At 35.1% G+C, this 26,236-nt stretch overlaps 1 pseudogene; it reads left to right on the forward strand.

The window, feature by feature from the left end:
* The first annotated feature begins 21,279 nt into the window (after nt 1-21,279).
* LOC107931649 (cytochrome P450 83B1-like) lies at nt 21,280-22,865 on the forward strand (annotated as a pseudogene).
* Nucleotides 22,866-26,236: the final 3,371 nt, after the last annotated feature.

Here is a 26,236-nt window from a genome sequence, read left to right on the forward strand (position 1 = left end):
AACCATAAAATCAAAAGATTTCAAGAAATCCATGGATTCAGGTACGCTTCTGCATCTAGTTTTGTTCTTAATTTATTTTTGATGATTTGACATGACAAATCCTGATTTACAATTTTAAGTTTATATTAGATCTTGTTTTTACTGCTTTAACAAGTGGTATCAGAGTCTCATCATATTGAATAATTGAGAACGAATTGATTCTCTATTATTTTTGGATTGATTATATATTTTTGTGATTCATGTGTTTATTAATTGACCCAAAGGTAAGTTAATATTTGACAGAATTTCAATGACATCTGTGATGATAAATGTGTGACAATTATAAAGCAATTTATGTGAGCAATAAGTTGGTCCAAAGATTGATTAATTTTTTGACATAATTTATTGTCAATGTTTGATTACTACAACAAGAGTATCGTTTACTGTTAATATTATTGTCTAAAGACTTGATATTAATGTTGTATTTGGTATCTTGAGATGAGATTAGCCATTATCTTAAATTTATTGTTTACTTATGAATATTGATGTGAGGTTGTTTTTATTTATTTTGTTCTATATTCAACTAGCTCATCTTCTGCTGCCATAATATCTAGTAATATAAATTGTATACCAATACTTAATGGGACTAATTTCAAGGAATGGAAAAGATATTTACTTATAGTGCTTGGTTGTATGGACATAGACCTTGCACTAAGGGAAGAACAACCTGCACCTCTCACTATGGAAAACACTCCTAATGTTAAAAGGGAGTTTGAGAGGTAGAATCGTTTAAACTGCATGAGTCTAATTATCATGAAACACAACATTCTAGAAGCCTTTAGGGGCATAAAATCTGAAGAGATCACTTAGGACAATGTTTCCTTAATGAAATTAATAAATGTTTTTCCAAAAACGATAAGATTGAGATGATATCACTTTTGACTTCTTTGATGTATATGAAGTATAAGGGTTAAGGAAACATGAGGGAGTACAATATAGAGATGTTTTATGTTGCTTTAAGACTTAAGACACCTAAGAACGAGTTTTTTAAGGAATTGCTTATTCTTATGGTTTTGGTGTTGTTTCCTGCACAATTTAACCAATTTTAAAATTAGTTATAACTGTCAAAACGAGAAATAGACTCTAAATGTGCCTATTTCTCATTCTGTGCAAGAGGAAAAAAGGTTGAAACATGATAAATCTAGAAGTGCTCATTTGGCCAGTGCCTCTAAAGACAAAAACTTACATTCTGAATAGAATATCCACTAAAGCAGCTGTAAAAACATCTTATGAGCTTTGGACAGGTCGAAAGCCTAATCTAAAACACTTTCACATTTGGGGATGTCCAGTTGAGGCAAGGCCTTATAGGCCATATAAAAAGAAATTAGACTCTAAAATAGTGAACAACTACTTTATTGGTTATTCTGAGTGATCTAGGGGATATGAGTTTTATGATCCCACAATTAGGAATCTTTTTTACATGGGAACTGCAACTATTTTTGAGGATGTTGAGTTTAGAGGGAGATATAAGGTTATAGACAGTGCTTTTGAGGAGAAATTGGATTATAACTTAGTTCTTACTATCACTTTTGACGATGTTCAGATTCTCATATCTATCATTGATTAAGAAGTCAATCTAAAACCTCAACAAGACAATGTTGGACAACTCCCTATTCAAAATGAGGTAATTATTCCGAAAGAACAAACTCAACAACCTCAAGAACGAATGTCATTAAGAAGGTCTAATACAGAAAGGGTTATAATGAGTTTAGTGGAATATTTTAACCTTAAGTTGCATCAGATTAATGTTAAGTTAATAGTTTTTCAATGGTAACATCAATCATACATTTATATGGTGCAACTAGAAAACTTGTGTTTGATGATGCAAAGTTAATAATTTTCAAATTAAAGAACTTCATCTATGTGCTTAAGCAAACTTTTCATCAATAATATTACAAATTTTACCAAATGATTATCTCATTTGGTTTTAGAGATAAATTTGGTTGATAATTGTATATACAACAAGTTCAATGGCAGTAAGGTTGTATATTTGGTTTTATACATTAATGACATATTGCTTGTCAATAATAAGTTAAGTCTCGACCAAAAACAGCATCGTTTTGGGGGGCCAACCCACGACCCGACCCGATTAGTGGGGGATCCGCGTATTTTTATGGCCTAAATGGGGTATTTGTTATTTTGATCCTTCCATTTTTCTTGTACGTTTCAATCTGATCCCATGGTAGTTTGATATGCTTGAGATTTATCCGCATAATTTCTTCTTGATTACATTTGGGCCCCTTTTTTAAAACGCCGTGCACAAAGGTTGGGGAATAATTACCCAGTTAACCCCTGTTCCTTCGTGTGTGTTCTATTTTATGCCCTGCTTTCGTTTTTTATGTTTTAGATTTGGCCCCTTTAATTTTATTTTAATTTCAATTCGATCCTGGGTTCATTTAATTTCAATTTTTTTTTATAAATTGTTTTGTTTGTTATTTTATTATATTTTATTTGTTTAGTCCCTTTTTTTACTAAATGTCTTATTAATTTATTTTATTTACTTAATATTTCCCTTATTTCGTTCTCACATTTTTTTATTTATTATTCTCTTTTATTATGGCTTTTTTTTTTATTTATTTTGCTTATTCACTGTTTTCAACATATATTTCAAAATTTAGATTTCAATATTATTATTATTATTATTATCATTCCATATATTATCATTTGCATTATTATTCTTGTTATTGCTTATGCTTGTTAACATCATGATTCGTTAATGTCAATGCCATGTGCTATTTTGTTTTATGCAATATTATGTCATTGTTGCTGCAAATGTATGTTGCACCATCATTATTGGCCAAGTACGACCCATTTTACGTTTTTAAACGATTTCTTTTTAAACACGATCAAATAAACTAAACATGTATCATTTTAAATATTACATTAATCTTTACTCAAATGCATGAAAAAGGAATTTTCAATAATAAGGCGATGTTTTGAACTTAGAAGATTAGAGAAAATTGTACCCTAACTTACGGGGTTTTGATTTTTTCTCGTTGAACCTAAATTGCTAAATATCCTTTTAAATTTTAGAATCTACGATTTTTAAATAAAAATAAAGGTAATATTCTGTGTTTAGAAACTCGAGAAGGTCGTGCCCTAACTTACAAAGTTTCGATTTTCCTCGATTGAGTCTAAAGAACCGAATACCCTTTTAAAATCAAATTACGGATTTTGAAATAAAACAATTTAAAGGCAAGCTTATTTTTGAGGGTTCAAATGTCATGTCCTAACTTACGGGATGTGACATTTTGTTATCTCGAGGCGAGAGGGCCTTTAATGCTCGTTTCAATTTAATTCAAGCATTTTTAAAATGAACATTAATAAAAAAGGGATTGTGTTTTAAAATCTTTTCAAAATTTCAACTTTCAACATTAAGACATTAATCAATCAATTAGGTGCCAATTTTGGTTGTTACGAGGGTGCTAACCCTTCCTAGCACATAACCGACTCCTGAACTCGTTTTCTCGAATTTCATAGACCAAAATCATCATTTTAGTAAAATTAAATTTTTATTAAAATGATTAAATTACGAGGTGAACCGATCACACCTAAATAAAAAGGATTGGTGGCGACTCCAATTTTTCGTTTTTAAAAGTCGACCTCGACCCTTTTCAAAAGAAAATGGTTTCGACTGCTTGGCGACTCTGCTAGGGACATTTGAGAGTCAAGCCATAAATTGATTAATTTTTGTCTTTTTGTCGAAATTTGAAAATCTGTTGCTCTATTGCATTTTATCCGTCACTTTCGTGGTTTTCATCATAATATGCTTGCTTTAGTGATTTAAATCTTTTGGTGTATCTTTGTATATTACATCTCATAATTTGGTCGATTTTACCTTTTTAAATGGGGGTGAGAAACTATTCTTTCGTGAGGTCTTCACCTCCGTATGGGATAGTGGATCACTTTCGAATACATTTATACCTACGTCTTCGAAAGATTTTCATCTCCGTATAGCCATAGGGAAATGTATTCCCCTGAACTGAACTCCGTCCGTAAGAGCCTATAATGGGTGAGGATCGAGGAATCTTCCGGTTTAGGTACCTTTACTTTAGAACCAAACCACATGTAAGGAGCCCTAAGAGCCTACCGTAGGTAGAACCGCGCCAGACCCTAGTGGTTACCCGAATAGGTGCTTGATTATTTCATGTTTGTTTTGAGTTCTATTTTTGTACATAATACTGACTTGTTGTGTTTTGCTGTTATTGTATGGCATTTCATCATAAAAAGGTATTGATTCACATTCGGTTACTAAATAGTGAGCTTAGCATGGAAAAGGGGTTTCTTGATAGAGTGGGGGATGATGTGGCAATCCGAATATGGTCCGAGAGGATGTAACAACAGAAAGGTGATAGTCTGACCGAGGGATACGTATCAGAGTTATGGGATTTCACTTGCATCAGTGTGACTCAGAATAATCTGCAAGAATTAAAGAAGATATGAGACCAATGGGGCGACGAGATCAAGAAGCTATTTCACTATAACTACGACAATTTTCCCTATCTACTTGATATAAAGGTGGACAAGCATTTATTCCGAGCCCACGCCAGTGTTGAAATCTTGCCTATAGTTGCTTCACTTTTGGGAGAGTTGATTTGGTACCTACCGTGGAGGAATACATGGCCTTACTTCGTTGCCCAAAGGTTCAAGCCGACAAAGCCTATTCAAGAGCCGTAAATGTCCCGACCTTTTTGAAGAAATTGATAAGCATCACAGGGATAAGCGAACAGAGGGTTGTAGCTTGGATCAAGCAAAAATGAGATAGTAAGTGCATCCCTTGGAAAAACTTGAGGGATCTGATTCTAGTTCATCTGGATATGAAGAAAAGGGTTGATGTTTTCGCTTTGAGCATATACGGTTTGGTCGTCTTCCCCAAAGCTTTAGGGTACGTTGATGAGGCAGTCTCAGACCTATTTGATCGACTTGACAAAAAGGTCACACTCGTTCCTGCAATATTGGCTGAAACTTTCAGATCCTTGAATGCTTGCCGAAGAGCAAGCGAATGAAGATTCATAGGATGTGCGCAGCTTTTGTTAGCATGGTTCTATATCCACTTTTAAAAGGTAGAAACAGTCTCATATCGAGTTTTTTTTCGAGAACTACTCTCCATTGAATGAATTAGTGGCTACACCGAGGCGAGATGATATTTCTGAAGAGAAATGGATGGCGATTCTCCAGAATCTACAGGTTGAAAATGTTGAATGGAGGGTTCTATGGATGATCCCTGATGAGATCTTACATCAGTGTAGTAACTTTGATTGGGTCCCTCTAGTTAGGATATGAGGAGCCATTGGATATGCTCCATTACTCGTGTTAAGGCGGTATTCATCAAGGAAGTTCATACTAGAGACACAAGGGTTGGCTCAGTGCGAGTTTTCATACAAGGGCGATAATTATAAGAAGAAGGTTCGTGAAATATCGAACACTTGGAACTAAACCCATATAATAAAAGGATTCACTTCAGGTCCGATGATGACCCCCGAGTATGACTAGTGGTGGGGTAAAAGAATCAACGACAACACCCCAATGCCAAGTCTAGAAAACGCTCGGCCGATAGAGGAGCACTTACAAGTAGTCCTGTCTAAATTAGAAATCATCAAGCAAGATTTTGAGAAAAAGAGTCGGGTATTGGGCAAGAAAATAGAGTAGTTAGAGGAGGAAAAGATGCAATTGGGATTAGACGTCGACATCTACAAACTAGATGCTGAGAAATTGAGGAAAGGAAAAAACAAGGTCGAAGAAGATTTGGATAGTTTGAAAAAGGATTACAAGAAGCTGCGTATGTTAATAAGAACTGTTGGTTTGGGCAAGACATCAGAGCAATGGTGGTAAGAAATTAAGGAAGAAAACACTAGAGCCGATCAATGTGAGAAGAAGTTTCAAGATGCTAGAATACTGGAGGACACTTTAAAAAGTAGTTTGTTAGAGAGCCAGAATGAAAAAGAAAGGTTAAAAGCTCGGGTGGCAGAGTTAGAAAAGTCAATACATCAGCATCATAGTCGCAACTCTGTAGTCGAATTAAAGGCCAGCCTAAACAAGATTGAGGAGTTGAAAGAAAGAATAGAAGAACTCTAGACCGCACTACGAAATGGTGAACTTCGAGTTGAACTTCTTGAAGCAAGCAATGAATAGTGGAAAGAACAGCTCCACCACTTTTAAGATCAGATCAGAGATAAAGATTATATCATAGGCAAAGCTGTGGCTGAAGTGTGAGAGGTGGCTGACCATTTGCAAAACCTGGCAGTTCAGGCTAATGTACTAAGTGTAAAATATGAGTCAGAATCAGATCGGAGCCGAGAGTTAGCTTGGCTTCTTAAGAAAGTTAAGGCTTTAGGTATTAGGGTAAAGTTGTATATGTAATCTGTTTTATATAAAGAAATTTATTTTCTAGCAAAGTTGTTCTAATGAAATTGAATCAGAATCAACTCCTCTTTTTGCATTCATTTCATTCATCTACATGACATTTCATCATATGCATTAAGTTTTATGAAAAGACCTTAATTAATTAAAATTATGATAGTGACCCTGGAAACTAATGAAAATCCATCAACTAAATATCACTATGGTACCCACCGCAAGACGAAAGCAATGGATCAAAGAATGTTAAGATTAACAAATGCAAAGAGATATGCAAGATCAATTGCAAGTATAGATGCAAAATCAATTATCCAAAATACAATAAGACCTGAGGGAACATATGCAAGAATCCCAAAATAGTATGATAAGCCATTTGGCGTAGTTGCTGGCTAGAGAACGTGAAAAAGGAAAGAGCGCTGCGGTTAACTCAGGGAACGATAATGAAGACCCTATCTATCCTTCAGGCTTCACCCTAAAAAAAAACCCAACCACAACGAGATGTGAATCCATAAAGGGTACTTGTTACCATCAGACTCCAATACCGACACCTCGGCACCGATGAACTTTCCAACAGCTCAGGCTCTAATCCAAGAAATAATCTAACTAATCCCGTTGTCCCTAACCTAGATGATGTAGCAAAAATAGAGAAGGCAAGAATAAATCTGTCAAAACAACTTGAAGACCGGTGCAGATGGCTAGAAGAGAAATTCAAGGCAATTGAGAATGCTGACTACCATTGCGAGGTTGATGCCAAAGATTTGAGCTTGGTCCCAGATTTGATTCTCCCACCAAAATTCAAGACTCCAGAGTTTGAAAAGTACAATAGGACTAGTTTTCCTAAAGCTTATATTACAATGTTCTGTCGAAGGATGACAAGATACGTTAATAATGATCAGTTATTAATCCACTGCTTCCAAAACAGTCTGATTGGGTCTGCGGCCAAATGGTACAACCAGCTAAGCTGTGCCCAAATTAATTCATGGAAGGACTTGGCACAGGCTTTCATGAAATAGTATGGCCACGTGATAGACGTAGCACCCGATAGAATCACACTGTAAAATATGGACAAAAAGCCAAGTGAGAGCTTCAGGCAGTATGCCAGAGGTGGAGAGAGTTCGCGACACAAGTCCAGCCACCTCTTCTAGAGAAGGAAACAACCATGCTTTTTATCAATACATTGAAGGCCCCATTCATCAACCAGATACTGGGAAGCACTACTAAAAGCTTCTCAGATATAATGATGTCTGGTGAGATGATAGAAAATGCCATAAGGTGTGAAAACATAGACGCGGGGGAAAACTCCAAAAGATTGGCCCCGAGGAAGAAGGAAAACGAGGTGAACAATGTAAGCATATACAACAAAGGTTATTCAAAACCCATTACTGTAAGCTAGCCAAGGACGGTGAGTACTAGCCATCAGGGCCCTCCAAGGCAAGAATCCAACCCAAGGTCAAATACAGAGAGGCTCAAGTTTACGCCTATCCCGATGTTATATAGGGAGTTGTATCAAAGCCTATTCGATGCACATGTAGTGTCCCCTTTCTATTTGAAGCCTATGAAACCACTATTCCCCAAATGGTATGACGCAAATGCCCAATGAAAGTATCACGTGGGAATCACGTGGAACTTGATCGAGAACTGCACTGCGTTTAAAAAGTTGATCGAAAGATTCATCAAAATGAGAATCGTAAAGTTCGACGACCCATCAGGATCTAATGTAGCAGGGAATCCATTACCCAATCATTCTGATAAAGGGGTAAACGCAATAATCGAGAGTGGGGGTAAAAGAGTCAAAGCTAATGTGGCGGAAGTAAAAACCCCACTGAGATGAATTTGGAAACAAATGGTAGATGAAGGTTTAATCATACAAGATTTAGTGGAAAGGCCCAAAGTAGCAAGAAAATATTGTGAGTTCCATGCCAAGGAGGGTCATGACATCCAAGAATGCACTGAGTTCAGGACCACAGTGCAAGATCTGATGGACAATAAAGAGATGGAATTTTATGAAGAGATCAAATGATCAGAATAAGGAGAGGTTTACGCCTTAGAGGAGGGATCAACAGAAAGGGTCAAAAAGTTAATCACCCAGTGGTCATTATTTCGCGACCAAGAAATAATAAAGCATGAATACAAATGACACCTAGAGTCATAATCCAGAAACCTGTATCTTTTCCTTACAAGGATAGTAAAAGGGTTCCTTGGAACTATGACTACAACGTGACAATCCTGGGAAAGGAGAACACGGTCAATGCTTCAGTGGAGGGCAAAGATGTAGGCTTCTACACGCGTAATGAGAAATGCTACGATCTAGCGAATTCAAGAGTGGAATTTGTGAAAGGAAAGGCCTTGGCGGTGGAACAAGAAAAAGAAAAGACGGTTAGAGTTGAATCACCTATTAACAAGCCAGTGACTGAAAAAAAGGCTAGAGAATTCTTAAAGTTCTTAAGGCATAGCAAGTTTAGCATTATGGAGCAGCTAAACAAACAACCAGCTTGCATATCAGTGCTAGCTTTACTCTTAAGTTCAGAGACACATCGCAGCGTATTGATGAAAGTATTAAATGAAACCTATGTCGCTGATGACATCTCTGTTAGCAAGCTGGACCGCTTAGTCAATAATATAAGTGTTGATAACTTCATCTTCTTCAATGATAATGAGATACCTCCGGAGGGTATGGGATCTACGAAGACTCTGCACATCACCACCCGTTGCAAAGGATATACATTACCAGGTGTATTAATTGATAATGGACCGGCATTGAATGTCTTGCCCTTATCCATATTGAATAGATTGCCTGTGGATAGCTCTCACATGAAGACATAGCAAAACATAGTGAGAGCATTTGACGGTACTGAAAGGAAGGTGATGGGAAGAATCGAGATACCTATTTTAATTGGGCCAAACACGTATGAGGTGGACTTCTTGGTAATGGACATTAAACCTTCTTACAATTGCTTGTTGGGGAAGCCTTGAATTCACTCAGTAGAAGCAGTGCCGTCGTCACTACACCAAAAGTTAAAGTTGGTAACTGAGGGTAGACTGGTAACGATAAACGCGGAGGAAGACATTATTGCATCCGTTACCAGTGACACACCATACATAGGGGCGGACGATGAGGTGATAGAATGTTCCTTTCGACCGCTGGAATTTGTCAATACAATATTCATTGTCGAAGAGAACAGGATCTCAATACCCAAAATATCCAAAACTACAAGGATAGGTCTGTGATTGACGGTCGAAAATGAAGCCTTACCGGAAAGATGACTAGGAAGATACCTCCAAAGAAGGGTCGAGGCACCTATGTTGAAGGATAAACAAGACCGCTTTAACTTAGGATTTAAGCCAGATGCAAGGCAAAAGAAAAAGGATCAAGAGAAGAAATAGCAAAAGGAGAAGAACGCATTTGAATGGGCAAGAGGCCAAGTGGGAGCCAATAACCTTTCCTTATATACCCAAAATGTTTGTGTCTGGAGGAACTATTTACTCTGAAAGGAGGACGACAAGAAAGGAGTCTACCGAGGAAATGTTAAGAAGTTTGAGCATTAATGTCATTTCCAATGAAGAAACAGGAGAAGAAAATCTATCAGGCATTTGCCCATATCTATCTGGAAGTGTTCTGAACAATTGGACCGCGGAAGGGATTCCTATAACTTTTAAAATTAATCCAGAGTAATGTTCAAAACACATTTATTACTCTAAGCCTAGGAGCAATAAGAATCTTTTGTTAAATAGGCATATGTTCAAATATCTTTATTTCAATGAAATGCATCTTGGTGTCTCATTATGAAAAAATATTCTTTTATTCTTTTCTTTTCATTCATAATCAAAATATTTTTTATTCTTTCCATTTCATTCATAACCATACATACAATTAATTATTCTTAGATTTTTTTGTTCTTTGGACCTTCCTCCATGCCTATAACAGGTCTCTAGATATCAATGATATGAGCGACACCGCTGTTAAATCAGTCTCCTTTTGAGTGAAATATGTGCATGGAGGATTCTTAGGATTTTGAAGATGATCAAAACTGTAACCTCTCTCCTGATTTGTTAAGGATGATAGAATAAGATAAGAAACAAATCCTACCTTACAAAGAGTCAACGGAAATTGTGAGCTTAGGAGAAGGAAAAGTGGTGAAGATTGGAGCTTGTATTGCCACAAAGATAAGACGAGACCTCATTGAGTTACTTCAAGAATTCAAAGACTTCTTTGCATGGACATATCAAGATATGCCTGGGCTAAGCACTAATATTGTGGTACATCGACTCTCCATAAAAGAAGAGTGCAAGCCAGTTCAATAAAAACTTTGAATGATGAGACCAGATGTTTTGTTGAAGATAAAAGAAGCGGTCAAGAAGCAATTCGACGCTGGTTTCTTACAAGTGATTAAGTACTCAGAATGGGTAACCAATATAGTCCCCGTTCCTAATAAAGATGGAAAAGTACGAATGTGCGTGGACTATAGGGATTTGAATAAAGCCAGCCCAAAAGATAATTTCCTGTTGCCTCATATTGACACCTTAGTGGATAACACGGTAGACTACTCACTTTTATCCTTCATGGATGGTTTCTTAGGATACAACCAAATAAAGATGCATCCTGAAGACATGGAAAAGACCACATTCGTAACTATGTAGGGAACATTTTGCTATAAGGTGATGCCATTTGGGCTGAAAAACGCAGGAGCAACGTATCAGAGAGCAATGGTAACCCTATTCCATGATATGATGCAAAAAGAGATTGAAGTTTATGTCGATGATATGATTGTAAAATCTAGAACAGAAAAAGAGCACGTACAAGTCTTGAGAAAACTATTCTTAAGGTTAAGAAAGTTTCAGCTAAAGCTCAACCCAGCAAAATGCACTTTCGGGGCTAGGTCGGGAAAGTTCTTAGGATTCATAGTCAGTCAAAAGGGGATTGAGATTGACCTAGACAAAGTTAAGGCTATACAAGAATTGCCTCCACTGCACACTCAAAAAGAAGTTCGAGGTTTCCTAGGAAGACTAAATTACATCGCCCGGTTTATTTCGCAACTAACAGAGAAATGTGACCCCATATTCCGTCTCCTTAGGAAACACAACCCAAGTGTATGGGATGATGAGTGCCAAAAAAATTTTGATAAGGTCAAGCATTACTTGTCCAATGCCCCAATACTGATGCCACCTTGCCCCAACAAGTCACTGATACTGTACTTGGCAGTATTCGAAAATTCCATGGGATGCGTGCTAGGCCAACATGATGAGTCGGGAAGAAAATAAAGAGCGATATATTATCTCAGAAAGAATTCCATTGAATGTGAGACAAGATATTCGCCAATTGAGAAGTTGTGTTGCGCCTTGATTTGGACGACCCGGAGACTGAGACAGTACATGTTGTACCACATAACTTGGCTCATCTCAAAACTAGACCCTCTGAAGTACATGATGGAGTCAACTGCTTTGAATGGAGGAATGACTTGATGGAAAATTTTGCTTTCTGAATTTGACATAGTCTATGTGAACCAAAAAACTATAAAAGGGAGTGCAATAGTATATTTTCTGGCTAGTAGAGCTCTAGAAGATTAGGAGTCTTAGAATTTTGATTTCCTAAATGAATATTTGATGTATGTTGCAACCACTGAAGAAGGTGATCAAGAATAACATCCTTGGAAACTAAACTTTGATGGGGCCTTTAACGCTGTGGGTAATAAAATCGGGGCGGTCCTAGTATCCCCAAATGGAGATCATTATCCCTTTACTAGTAAATTGGATTTTGATTACACAAATAACATGGTAGAATACAAAGCATGTATCATGGGTATCCATGCAGCCATTGAACGTAAAATCAAAGTGCTAGAGGTATATGGGGATTCTGCATTAGTGATCTATCAACTCAAAGGCGAATGTGAGACAAGAGACCCCAAATTAATCAATTACCAAAAGCTAGTTTTGGAGTTAATTGAGGAGTTTGATGACATCACCTTCTGTTACCTCCCGCGAGATGAAAATCAGATGGCCGACACCTTGGCTATCTTAGCTTCTATGATCAGAGTAAACAAGCAAGAGGACGTAAAACCTATCCAAGTGAGTATTTATGAGGCTCCGGCTCATTGCTACAACATCGACGAAGAAGAAGAAAAATATGATCACCCTTGGTATCACGATATATTGTGATATGTGAGGAATCGTGAATACCCAGACCAAGCAACTGAGAATGATAAAAGGACATTGAGAAGGCTAGCTAGTGACTATGTCTTAGATTGAGAGATCCTATATAAAAGAAGGAAGGATTAGGTGCTGCTAAAATGTGTAGATGCTGTTGAGGCTAAGCAAATCTTGGAAGAGGACCATGAGGGTGTCTGCGGAATCACACGCTAATGGTTTCACAATGGCTAGACAAATCATGAGATTCGGATATTATTGGTCCATTATGGAAGGAGATTGCACCAGCTATGCCAAGAAGTGTCATAAATGCCAAATTTATGGAGATAAAATTCATGTACCCCATTCACCTCTTCATGTCATGACTTCTCCATAGCCTTTCTCCATGTGAGGCATAAACGTCATTGGGCCGATCTCGCCAAAAACGTCTAATGGGCATCAATTCATCTTCATAGTCGTTGGTTACTTTACCAAGTGGGTAGAGGCCACTTCTTATGCCAACGTCACAAAGTCAACAGTCAGCAAATTCTTGAAGAAAGAGATCATATGTCGATATGGGATGCCAGAGAGGATCATATCAGACAATGCACTGAGCTTAAACAATAGTACGATAGCGGAGGTCTGCAGTCAATTCAAAATTAAACACTACAACTCATCGCCATATCGCTCAAAGATGAATGGTGCGGTGGAAGCAGCCAATAAGAACATCAAGAAGATCGTAGGGGAAATGACTGAGACTTATAAAGATTGACACAAGAAGTTACCATTTTCCTTTTATGCTTATTGAACGTCTATCAGGACCTCCACCGGGGCAACACCTTTCTCTTTGGTTTATGGAATGGAGGCAGTTCTGCCTATTGAAGTAGAGATTCTTTCTCTCCGACTTTTATCAAAGTTAAAGTTGGATGAAGTAGAGTGGATCCAATCCCGATATGATCAGCTGAACTTGATCGAAGAAAAAAGGCTAAAGGCTATCCGTCATGGTCAAATGTACCAAAAACGAATGATGCGGGCTTATAATGTAACACCCCCTACCCGTATCCGTCGCTAGAATAGAGTACGAGGCATTATCGAGGAGTACAAAACACTTACAGATAATTTAAATATATTTTCATAACAACTTGTCTCGGTTTCATATTTAAACTTTACTCACCAAATTTTTTGAAATATCATCTTTATGCAAATAGCACACATGAGGTACATAATTCCATAATTATAAATGAACACATTTGTCAAACATATTCCATACTCATACATCGTTGCTCAGTGCCACGATTCACAACTCAGTATGGTTTTCCTTATTGAAGTACCATACCTACGTTTCACAACTCGGTATGGATGATACCATACCTATGTTTCACAACTCAGTATGGTTAATACCATACTTACGTTTCACAACTCAGTATGGATGATACCATACCTACGTTTCACAACTCGGTATGGTTAATATCATACCTACGTTTCACACTTTGCCATGGATCAATCATTGTCTTTTCCGTCAATTCATCTTGTCACTGAACTGAAGTGCTCAATTTGATCATTTATTCAATTTTTATGCTTTTACATTATTCACGATTTTATCATCAATACATATGAAATAACACATCATGAAATTCATAAAATTAACAAATGGTCACAAATTTAGTTATACAAACTCATAAGTTTGATTTTTGTATTATAACGATAATTATAATTTCATAATAAATACTCCAAATAAAACATTATATCATTTCTAATTCAACATTTATCGATTATAATCGGGCATGTGATCAATTTATACACAAGTCATTCACATATATATATTTTCCTCCTCATCCTCTCCATCCACATCCTTGGTATAATTAACACACTTGTAAGTAAGCTTATCCATAATTTTCACTAATTACTTATGTGAATATTCAAGCTATCCACCTGTGTCATAGTCACTAAATTTTTTATATATGGAGCTACAGAACTCCAAATTAAAATCCGCTAATTTTCCCTGAAACTAGACTCACATATATTTTTACTATAAAATTTTAAGAATTTTTGGTTTAATCAATAAGTACAGTTTATTCTTTAAAGTCACCCCTGTTCTGCTGTCTGATAGTTTCAATCCTTCTTCACTAAAAATTAATTATCTCCTAGTACAAGATTCTAATGATGTTCCTATTTGTTTATATTGAAAATAGACTAATTCAGGATTCTATACATATAAATTTAAGCCCCTAATTATTTTTCTTCAATTTTTTATGATTTTTCAAAGTCAGAACAGGGGAACCCGAATTCATTCTGACCTTGTCTCACAAAATTCATTATATGTCATGATTTACAAATTCATTGCTTACATTGTTTCTTCTATAAGAAACTAGACTCAATAAGCTTTAATTTCATAGTTTTTTCATCTTCTATTTAGATTTATACAATTTATGGTGATTTTTCAAAGTTAGTCTACTGCTGCTGTCCAAAATTGTTTTAGTGCAAGCTATTTATTACCATTTTCCCCCTGAGCTTTTAATAAATAACAATTTCGTCCCTACTCAATTAGCCTCTCAATTGAGCTGATTTTTTTTCTCAATTAACACTTTATTCTACACTTTAAACTACTTTACAACCTTTGGAAATCATAATTTCAACACTAGACTTTAATTCCAAACATTTTCACAATTAGGTCCTAAAATCAATTTCCATCAATTTTGCCTGATAAAATTATCATATATCTAAATTAAAGCTTCAATTCTATGTTTATTCATCATATTCTTCCAGCACTCATCCATAAAAACTTTAAAAATTAACCATGAAATAAAAAACTAATGAAATAGTAAGTTGGACCTAATTGTAAAAGTCCAAAAACATAGAAATTTCTAGAAGAAAGCAAGAATTAAACTTACATGTAGCTAGAGAATGAAAACCAGCTTGAACCCTCTTCCATGGATATTTTTCAGCTGATGAAAATAAAGAAAAACGAAGAGAATTCTAGATATTCCAATTTGGTCCTATTTTTATTTAGCTAATTTTGGCAGTTTTCCAATTTTGCCCTTATTTCACCTCTTTCCCTGATTTTTCTCAGCTATTGCCGCCCAAAATATCTCCTTTGCACTTATTTTCACTTTAGGTCCTACCTCATTTGACAATTGAGCTATTTAATCTTTTTTGTAACTTTTACACCTTTTTCAATTTAGTCCTTTTTATTTAATTAACCACCCAAACGTCAAAATTTTCTGACAAAATTTTAAAACTACCTCACTAAAACTCCATAAAAATTTATAAAAATATTTATGGCTCGGTTTATGAAGTTGAGGTTTCGATACCTCATTCTCAACCCAATTTACCTAATTAATTCTTTTAAATCACTCACTTCACTAATTCAAAAATACTTCTATATTCACACTTGCCTCGTAGGTATTAATTTATTAAATTTTTGACTCATTCATTGGATTTAGTGATCTCAAATCACTGTTCTGACACTGTTGAAAATTAGGCTGTTACATAGAATAAGAAAGTTCACCCTAGAGAATTCCATAAATGAGACCTTGTTTTGGAAAAGATCCTCCCCATACAAAAGGACTTTAGAGGAAAATAGATGCCAAACTGGAAGAGACATTATGTGGTGAAGAAAGTTTTTTCTGAAGTAGCTCTGATTTTGACTGAAATGGATGGAAAAAATTTGCCCAATACTGTGAATTCAGACTCAGTCAAAAAATACTTCACCTAAAAAAAGAGAGAGAGAGAAGCCAAGGCGAAAACCCACAAAGGGCACCTTGAAACCAAAGGGGCTTTGAATTGAAAACATAGGAAAAGGGAAATTCGAAGTTTTGATCGAAGAGGGGGCATGCGGTAGTCTCGCTATTCCTGAATTAACGAAAAGGAAGGATGCTACATTTTGGGGCATCAACGAAGTACTCTGGATCTCCTAAACACGCATTAAGTTCAAAAGGTTCTCAAGAAGTTTGTGCGGAGAAGCTCGTGTTATGATATCTGGGGCATCTGTTTTCATCTTACTTTTTATTTTAGCAAATTTGCTATGTTGATTGACCTATTTCAAACTTTTCTCTTAATAAAATTCCATCTTATCCATTGCGATAATCTTTTTCAAGCATTTTTCATTGAAATAATGATTAATGGACTAATAATATTCAAGTAAAAGGAGTTATGCATATTACTCTGAAATGTTCAAAATAGTACAAGGACTTGAAGTAGGACCACTGGTCAAAACTAACCAAATCCGAGAGTTGGAAATATTTGAGAAAGAATAGACTAAATTGTGATTATTTCTTCGAGTTTTCTGGCAAAATACCAGCCGGACAAGAAGACAGGATAATGCGTCAGTGATAAAACTTCGATGATTAACGAGTAATGTCAACATAAGCATTAAAAGAAGATCATACTAAAAATGACATTTTACATTCATGTAAACATCATCCATACAAATATAGTTAGGAGCATTTGATTCATTCTATCATGACATCCAAATTATTTGGCATAAATAGGCTCATGAAATAGATTTTACAGGTTATGTTCCCCAAAGAATGGCGTAACAGACTGGAGAAACCAAAAATCGTATACCCCTGAAGATGCAGTGGGATGGATTGAAATCACCATGGCGAATCTTATTTCCCTGAAGTTGCAGCAAAGCAAATTAAAGCCACAAACCTTATCTCCTTGAAGTTGCAGTGGAGTAGGTCGAAGATAGCAAATCTTAGCTCTCTGAAGTTGCGGTAGAGTAGATCAAAGCTACAAGTTACAAATCTTATCTCCCTGAAGTTACAGTGAAGCAGATTGAAGATAGCGAATCTTATCTCCATGAAGTTGTACTGGAACGGATTAAAGCTACAAATTACAAATCTTATCTCCCTAAAATTGCAGTGGAGTAGATTAAAGTGATAGATCTTATCTCCCTGAAGTTGTAGTGGAGTAGGTCGAAGATAGCAAATCCTATCTCTCTGAAGTTGCAGTAGAGTAGATTAAAGCTACAAGTTACAAGTCTTATCTCCCTGAAGTTGCAATAGAGCGGACTAAAGATAGCGAATCTTATTTCCCTGAAGTTGCAGTGGAACAGATTAAAGCTACAAACCAAAAATCTTATCTTTCTGAAGTTGCAGAGAAGAAGATTGAAGATACGAGTCTCATCTCACTGAAGTTGCAGTGGAGCAGATTAAAGCTACAAGTCTAATCTCCCTAAAGTCGCAGTGGAGCAGATTAAAGCTACAAGTCTAGTCTCTCTGAAGTCATAGTGGATTAGATCGAAACACTAATTCCTATACCCTTGAAGTTGCAGCGGGATGGAATGAAACTCCTTTAGAAAGGAAAACACCAAAGAGGTCGAGATTCTGCAAGACTAGACAAATTTGGCCATTTTTAAAGTCTTTGCTTCATTCCTGTTATACGAAAATGAGCAAAGAGGGGCAGTTGTACGGGTCCAAATTTGCCCGGCCCGTCAGAAAACCCAAACACAATAATAATAATAAAAGTCCAAAAGTTTTAATAGTCCAAATTACAAAATAAATAGCAGGCCTAAAAACCTAATAGCCCAATTAAAACCCAATTACCAGCCCAAAACCTAAAAAACTAGCCCTTGCCCACTAACCCACAACATGTTTAGAAAACAAAAAACCTTAGGCCTTCCCTTGACCAGCGCCGCACGTCAGCAGGCCACCTCGTGTGCCGCTCCTCCACACACGCCCTCCTCCACGCCTCTGATGCTTCTCTGACACCTACGAGAGAATTAAATGAAATAGCAGAGAGGAGCACACAAGAATCAATAACAAAATGACAAAAAAATGCAAGTAAACGGCCTTGTATTTGGCTATAAAGGCCACAATCTTCTCTTTGTATTTTTTTACGCACATTAGTAAATAAAAAAAAACAGAATAGAAGCTTTAGAAGGTTGATTTTGATCTTTACCTTGTTTATCTTGGTTTTCTTGTTTCTTTTTACTTTATTTTTTTAAATCTACTTTAAATATAAAAAATAAAAAGAGGAAAGAGTGAAAGAGTGAAAAATTTACCCAAATCACCCCGTGGTCGCACTGCCAGAGTTCTCCTCTCCGTCGCCAAAGTCAAATCTAAAAAGGGGGCAAAGGGCCTTCTTCTCTCGATTTTTTTAGGGCTGAAAAGGCGTAGCCTTCAAATATGTTTTAACAGGAGCTGAAAAGCCCGTTTTGCGCCGTTCTGACCACCGTCCATGGTGGAGGAGTGGTGGGTTGGCGACGCAAGGATGGGTTTAAAACCGTAGCAGAGAAAAGGGAGAAAGTTCCTGAAATTTTTTTCTTAAAAATGGGCTGGAATGAAATTTTTTTTAAAAAAAAATTGGGTTAATATAATAGGCCGAAACGACACCATTTCATTAGGCCCCCTATAAGCCCAAAACGGCGTAGTTTTGGGGGGCAACCCGTGACCCGATTAGTGGGGGATCCGCGTGTTTTTATGGCCTAAATGGGGTATTTGCTATTTTAATCCTTCCATTTTTCTTGTATGTTTCAATTTGATCCCATGGTAGTTTGATATGCTTGAGATTTATCCGCATAATTTATTCTTTATTACATTTGGGCCCTTTTTTTAGTTTTATCCAAATGCCGGAAAAATAATCAACTTCCACTTTTCTTCAATCCTTAATGGTATTGTTTTTATTATTATTTTAATTTGTGTAAGATATTTTTTCTCAAATAGATGGGTAAATTTTCGACATGTTTTTTGTTTTCTCAAATTTTGCAGCAATGGCTTTGCTTTCGGATTCTTCCAAACAATCCCTTCTCCCAACCTTCATTTACTCTTCCCCTAAATTTTTCTCTCGTGATCGATTCCACGATGCCAACACCTTTGCCTTCACTACTTCGCACAAATCTCTTAATGCCAACAACCTGCTCAATCTTGAGTTCCCTTTCAGCAAGTTCAACCTAGTTGAATTTCTTCGTCACTTCCCAATCCTCAATTCTTCTTTTCTCTAGCAGGAACCATTTTTTTCTTTAAGGCTTGAACAAGGTGAGCTCTTCTTAGGTGCTTTCCAAACATCTTTTGATCTGGATTGTTCATTGTTGAATGGATGATTGGATGATCAATATAAGGTGGTGGTAGTTTGGAGGTCAACAATGGTGACGCCAAAGATGGTTGTGGCGGAGGCATCAATGGCAAGATCTTTGGGATGGAGAAGAAGAAGTATAAACATATTGGGCCATTTACATAAAAAGTAAAAAATATTGGGCCATTTATTAAAAAACAAAAAAGAAGGACAAAAATATAGTCACTAACTTTGCCTTGTCCAACGTGGCAAGTTAACTAGCCACATCAGCTAATTAATTGGCCACGTCACCTGTCCCGTTAGGTTTGTAACAGAAAATGTTAATGAGTGACTAATTTTGCACTTTTTGATAACATTAGTGATTTTTTTATTATTTTTTGAAAGTTGAGTGATTGAATTGAAACCTGAATGATTGTTTTGTCAGTTACCCCAAAGTTGAGTGACTGTTGGTGTAATTTACCCTTTAATTAATTAAAGATTAAATAATATTTAATATTATGTGATAATATATTTTTTATTATTTATCTCTTAATTAATTAGTGAAAAATAATTATAACATAGTATATGATGTCATATTTTAATCCATGATAATTTCAGTCAAACATTTATACTTTGTGATTGGCCCGAAAAGTTTTTCACTATATAAGTACTGCTAGAGTTGTGTGACCTAAATTTTATTTGATCTGGCCTGAAAAGTTCAAGGTGAAATTCATTTGTTAAAGAAATAAAATAGAGAGGCAAAATAGGGGATATGTGGGGAGCTATACTTCTTTTATTAGACATTGATTATAACAGGGTTGTTTAACCCTTAAAATGTGTGTAGTCGAAAACATCTTGTATTGTTATTTTTCAATCTTAGTGAATTTCTCCATCTCTACCCATGATTTTTCTCGAAAAGATTTTTTCACGTAAAATCTAAGTGTTCTTATTTTTCTTATTGTTTTGCGATCATTCCTACTACCATTATTGACCTACAATATAATAAAAACAAATTCTAAATCAACCCAAATAAAATCAAACCCTATAAATACATTATTTAAATTTAAATGGCTATATATTCTTTTAGAAAATTCAAAGAAAAAAACTAGCAAAAGGAGAGAGGAAAAAAAAACAGCTGTTTTTTTCCCTAAATCAACCCAAATAAAATCCAACCCTCTAAATAAATAATTTAAATTTAAAACAATTATATATTCTTTCAAAAAATTCAAAGAAAAAAACCAAAGGAGAAAATTTTTTTTATTTTAGTATAATTACAAGTATACTTTTTCATTTTATGATTTGAATCTAATTATATTTGGGTTGAGATTATATTCGAGTAAAACTCTCTTACAAAATCGATTTTAAAATTTAAATTTTATCCAAATGCGGGAAAAATAATCAACTTCCACTTTTCTTCAATCCTTAATGGTATTGTTTTTATTTTTATTTTAATTTGTGTAACATGTAATAGAATGAATGCTGAACAATCCTTGCTATGCTAAATTGTTTTTAATCATCTGGTATCATTTTTGAGCTAAATACGTAATACGAAGCTTAAATTTCTACAATACATTGCATCTTTCATGATTCATACTATAGACGCAAAGTTGATTGAAACTTATTCTCCCTCGCTACTCCTGTCCATGAAGATATATCTTAATTAACCACAATGGTCAATAAGCACCACAGGGTTACGGCTCTCAGTTTCTTATATAAGGGGGGGAGCATCCCTCTCAACTTTCAAACTGATTCATTGAGTAGATTACAATGGCAGTAGTAGTGTTTCTTGTCTTTCTTCTACCACTCTCCTTGTTCCTGTTCATTCTCCTAAAACATGGCAATTCTAATTGTCTTCCCCCTAGCCCTCCTTCTCTTCCTTTGATTGGTCACTTACATATGCAGTTGTTTGATAACTCAGCCCCTCATATTTTTCTTAGCAAACTCTCTCATAAGTATGGTTCTCTCGTGTACTTGGGATTTGGGTTTAAGCCAATCCTTGTAGTTTCTTCAGCAAAAATGGCTAATGAGGTTATGAAAACCCATGACCTTGACTTTTGCAGTAGACCTCAGCAACGTTGTACTCATAAACTATCTTACAATGCCTCGGATTTGGCTTTTTCACCGTATAATGACTACTGGAGGGAGATTAGGAAAATATGTTCTGTACATCTCTTTAGTAGAGTGCAACAGTATCGTCCCATACGAGAAGATGAAGTTGCTCGCTTGATTGAAAAAATATCCAAATTATCTGTTGATTCTAAACCTGTCAACTTGAGTGACGCAGTGATGTGCCTTTCCTGTACAATAATTTGTAGAATAGCCTTCGGCAAGAGGTATGACGAAGAAGGAGCCGAAAGAAGCAGATTCCATGAGCTGCTTAACGAAAGTGAAGCCATACTCTCAAGCTTCAGTTTTTCTGACTACTTTCCTTACATGGGTTGGCTCGATAGATTCACTGGATTGCTTAGTCGTCTTGAAAAATCTTTCAAAGAACTTGATACTTTTTATCAACAACTCATTGATGAACATTTGGATCCTAATAGGCTAAAACCGCAACAAGAGGACATACTCGACGTGTTACTACAAACATGGAAGGATCGCGACTTTTCATTTGATCTGAATATCGATCAGATAAAAGCTATTCTTATGGTCATTTCATCTCTACTCAAAACTTTTTATCATTTATTAACTTTTGAGCCTCACACTTTGTATGTATATATAACCCTTTGTTTTCCATGCAGAATGTGTTTTTCGGTGGAACAGACACATCTTCAGCCACTGTGATATGGGTGATGAGCTTCCTAATGAAAAATCCAAAATGTTTGAAGAAAACTCAAGCAGAAGTAAGGAATTTGGTTGGGAAAAAAGGTTTTGTAAATGAAGATGATACTCGAGATTTGACTTACTTAAAAGCTGTGATAAAAGAAACCTTCAGATTGCAACCAGTAGCACCATTGTTAGTGCCACGAGAAACACTCCGAAAGTGCAACATAGGTGGGTACGATATACCTGCCAAAACCTTAGTTTATGTGAACGCATGGGCAATAGGAAAAGACTCTGAAACTTGGGAAAATCCAGAAGAGTTTTATCCTTAAAGGTTCATTGGTAGTCCCATTGACTACAAAGGACAACACTTTGAGCTCATACCATTTGGTGCTGGTAGAAGGGTTTGTCCTGGAATGCATATGGGAGTTGCAGTAGTGGAACTTACCCTTTCTAATCTTCTTTACAAGTTCGATTGGGAAATGCCGATTTCGATGACAAAAGAAGACATAGACTTTGATGCACTACCTGGTCTCGCTAGACACAAAAAAAATGCTCTTATCCTTGTGGCTAGGAAGATTTATGATTAAACAATCCCTGCCTTTGTGATTGTTACTTGTTTACTGCTTGCGTATGAATATAAGGTCTTTAGTAACACCGTGGCTTTGATATGCAATATGAAATTCAGTTAAAATAATAAGTTATGAGTAAGACTCTCAATTTATACATATACATGAGTCATAATACCAGCTCATAATACATGCATATAAATATAAAATTAGAAAAATAAACCAATAAGATCAACTAAAGAGAATCATAATTATTTTATTTATCAATTGAGCATAGGAAAAATCACTCAATAATTTTAACATATACGCATGGGTTCTATCTTCGGAGTGGTTATAGGAATTTTTTTTTTAAATCTAGACAAAAAAAAAATCTAATATTATGTTGGTAACATATTATTAAATAAATAATAAAGAAAATACCAACAAGAGAAATAAAAGAATAAAAGAAAAATGTGTATTTTATTTATTAATACTCATATTTACAATATTTCTTCAAAATCTATACTTATAAAAGTTAAAATATATAAATGAAATAAAATTTTACTCCTATTAAACATTAAAATCTTAAAATAATTACGCATTAAAAGGAATTTCTTTTAACATTGTTTGGTCACTGAACAAAGAAGAAGGGAAAACGAAAAAAATATATAGAGACAAATATATAATTTGACTTAAAATTTTTTTTAAATTAATAATTTAACGTATCACGTTAGCAAGGATGAAATCAAAATTTTTATGATAACAAAAAATACCCATATTTTTTGATAACTCAGCCCCTCGTATTTTTCATAGATAATTCTCTCAAAAGTATGATTCGCTCGTATACTTGCGAGTTGGATTTAGGCCAATCCTTGTAGTTTTCTTCAGCGAAAATGGCTAAAAAGAGGTTATGAATACCCATGACCTTGACTTTTGCAGTAGACGTTGTTGAAACTTTTTTTTTAAAACATCGATTTATATTTTGAAAACGAAAATGGAAGTCACCACTAATCCTTTTTATAAGGTGTGATCGGATCACCTCGTAATTTGATCACTTTAATAAAAGATTTAATTTACTAAAATAATGATTTTTTTGGTCTACGAAATTTAAGAAATAGGTTCGGGATTCAATTACGCACGAGGAAAGATTAGCACCTTTGTTACGCCCAAAATTGGTACCCAAAATTAGCACCCTTGTCGAAAATTAAAAATTTAGAGAGAATTTAAAATGTGATCCCTTCGTATTAAGATATTTTAATAGAACAGGCTTTATTCCGAGTTAATCGAGAAGAAGGATCTTGTCCCGTGAGTTAGGACATGACACCTTTAGTTTTCGAAAATCAGAATAATCGCTGTTTAAATCGTTACTTAAATCTCGTTTTTATATTTTTGAAAATAGATATTCGACTATTTCGGTTTTAAAAAGAAGTCATATCCCGTAAGTTAGGGATACGACTTTTCTAATTCCGAAAATAATGAATATTGCCATGATTTAAAAGTTTTACATTTTTTTATGCATCGTGCCAAAAATAATAAAAGAATAATAAAATAACAAGAATAAAATTAAAGATAAAAATAATAATGACAATAATAGTAAATGAACAAATAAATGCACAAATAAAAGGATATATACAATAGGATTTTTTTTAAAATAAAAATAAATAAATAAATAGATAGATAAATAAATAAAACAATTTGTAAAAATGGTTGAAATTAAATAAGAAAAGGATAAAGTAAAATTTTAAATGAAATAATAGGGTAAATCAGAATAAAATAAATAATAAAGTGGCTAACTTTTAATAAAATAAATAAGATCTAGATCGAAGTTTAAATGAAATTATAGGGCGTAAATTGTAAAAAAAAAAGAATATGGGATCAAAATGAAACACGTTAAAATAAATAGGGACCAAATGGGAAATTATCCCAAAGTTCCAGGACACGTCTCCCTCCCCATGGGGGTAGCAATTGGGGGACCAAATTGCACGAAAAACAAAATAAAATAGCTAAATTAAAAGAAATAATAAATAGCAGTAGGACGAGATTGAGAAATAGTGAAAAAGCGGAAGGACCGAAAGAGTAAATAGACCCTCAGTTCAAAAACGCGTAGATCCTAGAGGTGGATCAGGTCGGGCCACAGGTCGTACCAAAACGATGTCGTTTTGGCGTCTGTGACTTAAGCCCAAAATGACGTCGTTTTGAAGGGCTACATAAGTCGAAAATTAAGGAAAAAAATCATTCTGCCCACTATTTTAAGAAAAAATTTCTTTTCTCTTTTTTTTTTCTCTCAACTGTTCTTAAGGAGGGCCAAGGGAGTCACCGTGCTTTGCCGACAGCCACCGGTCGCCGGCGACAAGCTACGCCATACCCGGTGACCGAAAAATGCAAAAACCCACCTTTTTTATCCCCTTTTTCTTAGGAACTTCGTTTTGGGGTTAAAATTGATGAAAAGGCGACGAAAACGAACCGAAGGTCAAGAAACAGTTCGGTTTCCCTCTTCTCTGATGACCAACAAAGGTAAAAGAAAACCCTTTTTATTGTACTATTATTTATTTTCGATAAAAATAAAATTTAATAAAAAAAAGATCACCTTTGAAATTTTTTCTTTTCTGTTTTGATTGCTTTTTTGTATTCAAATTTTCTTTAAAAAAAGAGAGAGTCTCGAATACAACTTGTTTTCTGGCTTTTATAGCCAATACACTTGGTAATACTCTAGAACGACATATTTTATGTGCTAATTGCATGATTATTTTGAGTATGATCCTACTAATTTGGATTATTTTGTGGTCTTTTATCTTTTAGGGACTAAATTGGAGGCAAGAGGAAATTCAAGGGCAAAAAGTGCAAATTTGAAGATATAATTGGCCAACATGCAAAGAAAGAGAGAAGTGGTGCCAAAAATGCAAATATGGAAGACCCAAGGACTAAAATGCAAAAGAAGAGATTTTATAGCACAAGACTCTATTTTAATTTCAATTATATTAGGATAATTATTAAGGATTTTGATTTAGATTTAATTTTAGGATTTATTTTCATTTATCTTTATTTATCTTTATTTATTTCTATTTATCTTTTAGAATTTCATTAGGAATAGACTAGGTTTTCTAGTACTATAAATAGAGGATGGAGTGGTATATATTTAACATTTTCTTTTTCTGTAATCACTCCTCCCAAAAATTTTGTCTTTTTGTTCTCTCCATATTTTCTTTAATAAAAATCTCACTTCTATTATATTTATTTCTTTCCTAAAAATCATGAGCCACTAAACCAATCTAGCCGAAGGTTGTCAAAATTCCCCAAAAAGGTTCATGAGGCTTAGAATCCGCGCCTAGCCTTCTTAACAAGGTATTCATCGCTTCTCCGCATTACGGGATTGATGCTTCTGTCCATGTCCTTTAATAGGTGATATTTTCAAC

Source organism: Gossypium hirsutum, chromosome A02 (genome assembly GCF_007990345.1).
Source record: "Gossypium hirsutum isolate 1008001.06 chromosome A02, Gossypium_hirsutum_v2.1, whole genome shotgun sequence".
In the NCBI taxonomy this organism is placed as follows: Eukaryota; Viridiplantae; Streptophyta; class Magnoliopsida; order Malvales; family Malvaceae; genus Gossypium; species Gossypium hirsutum.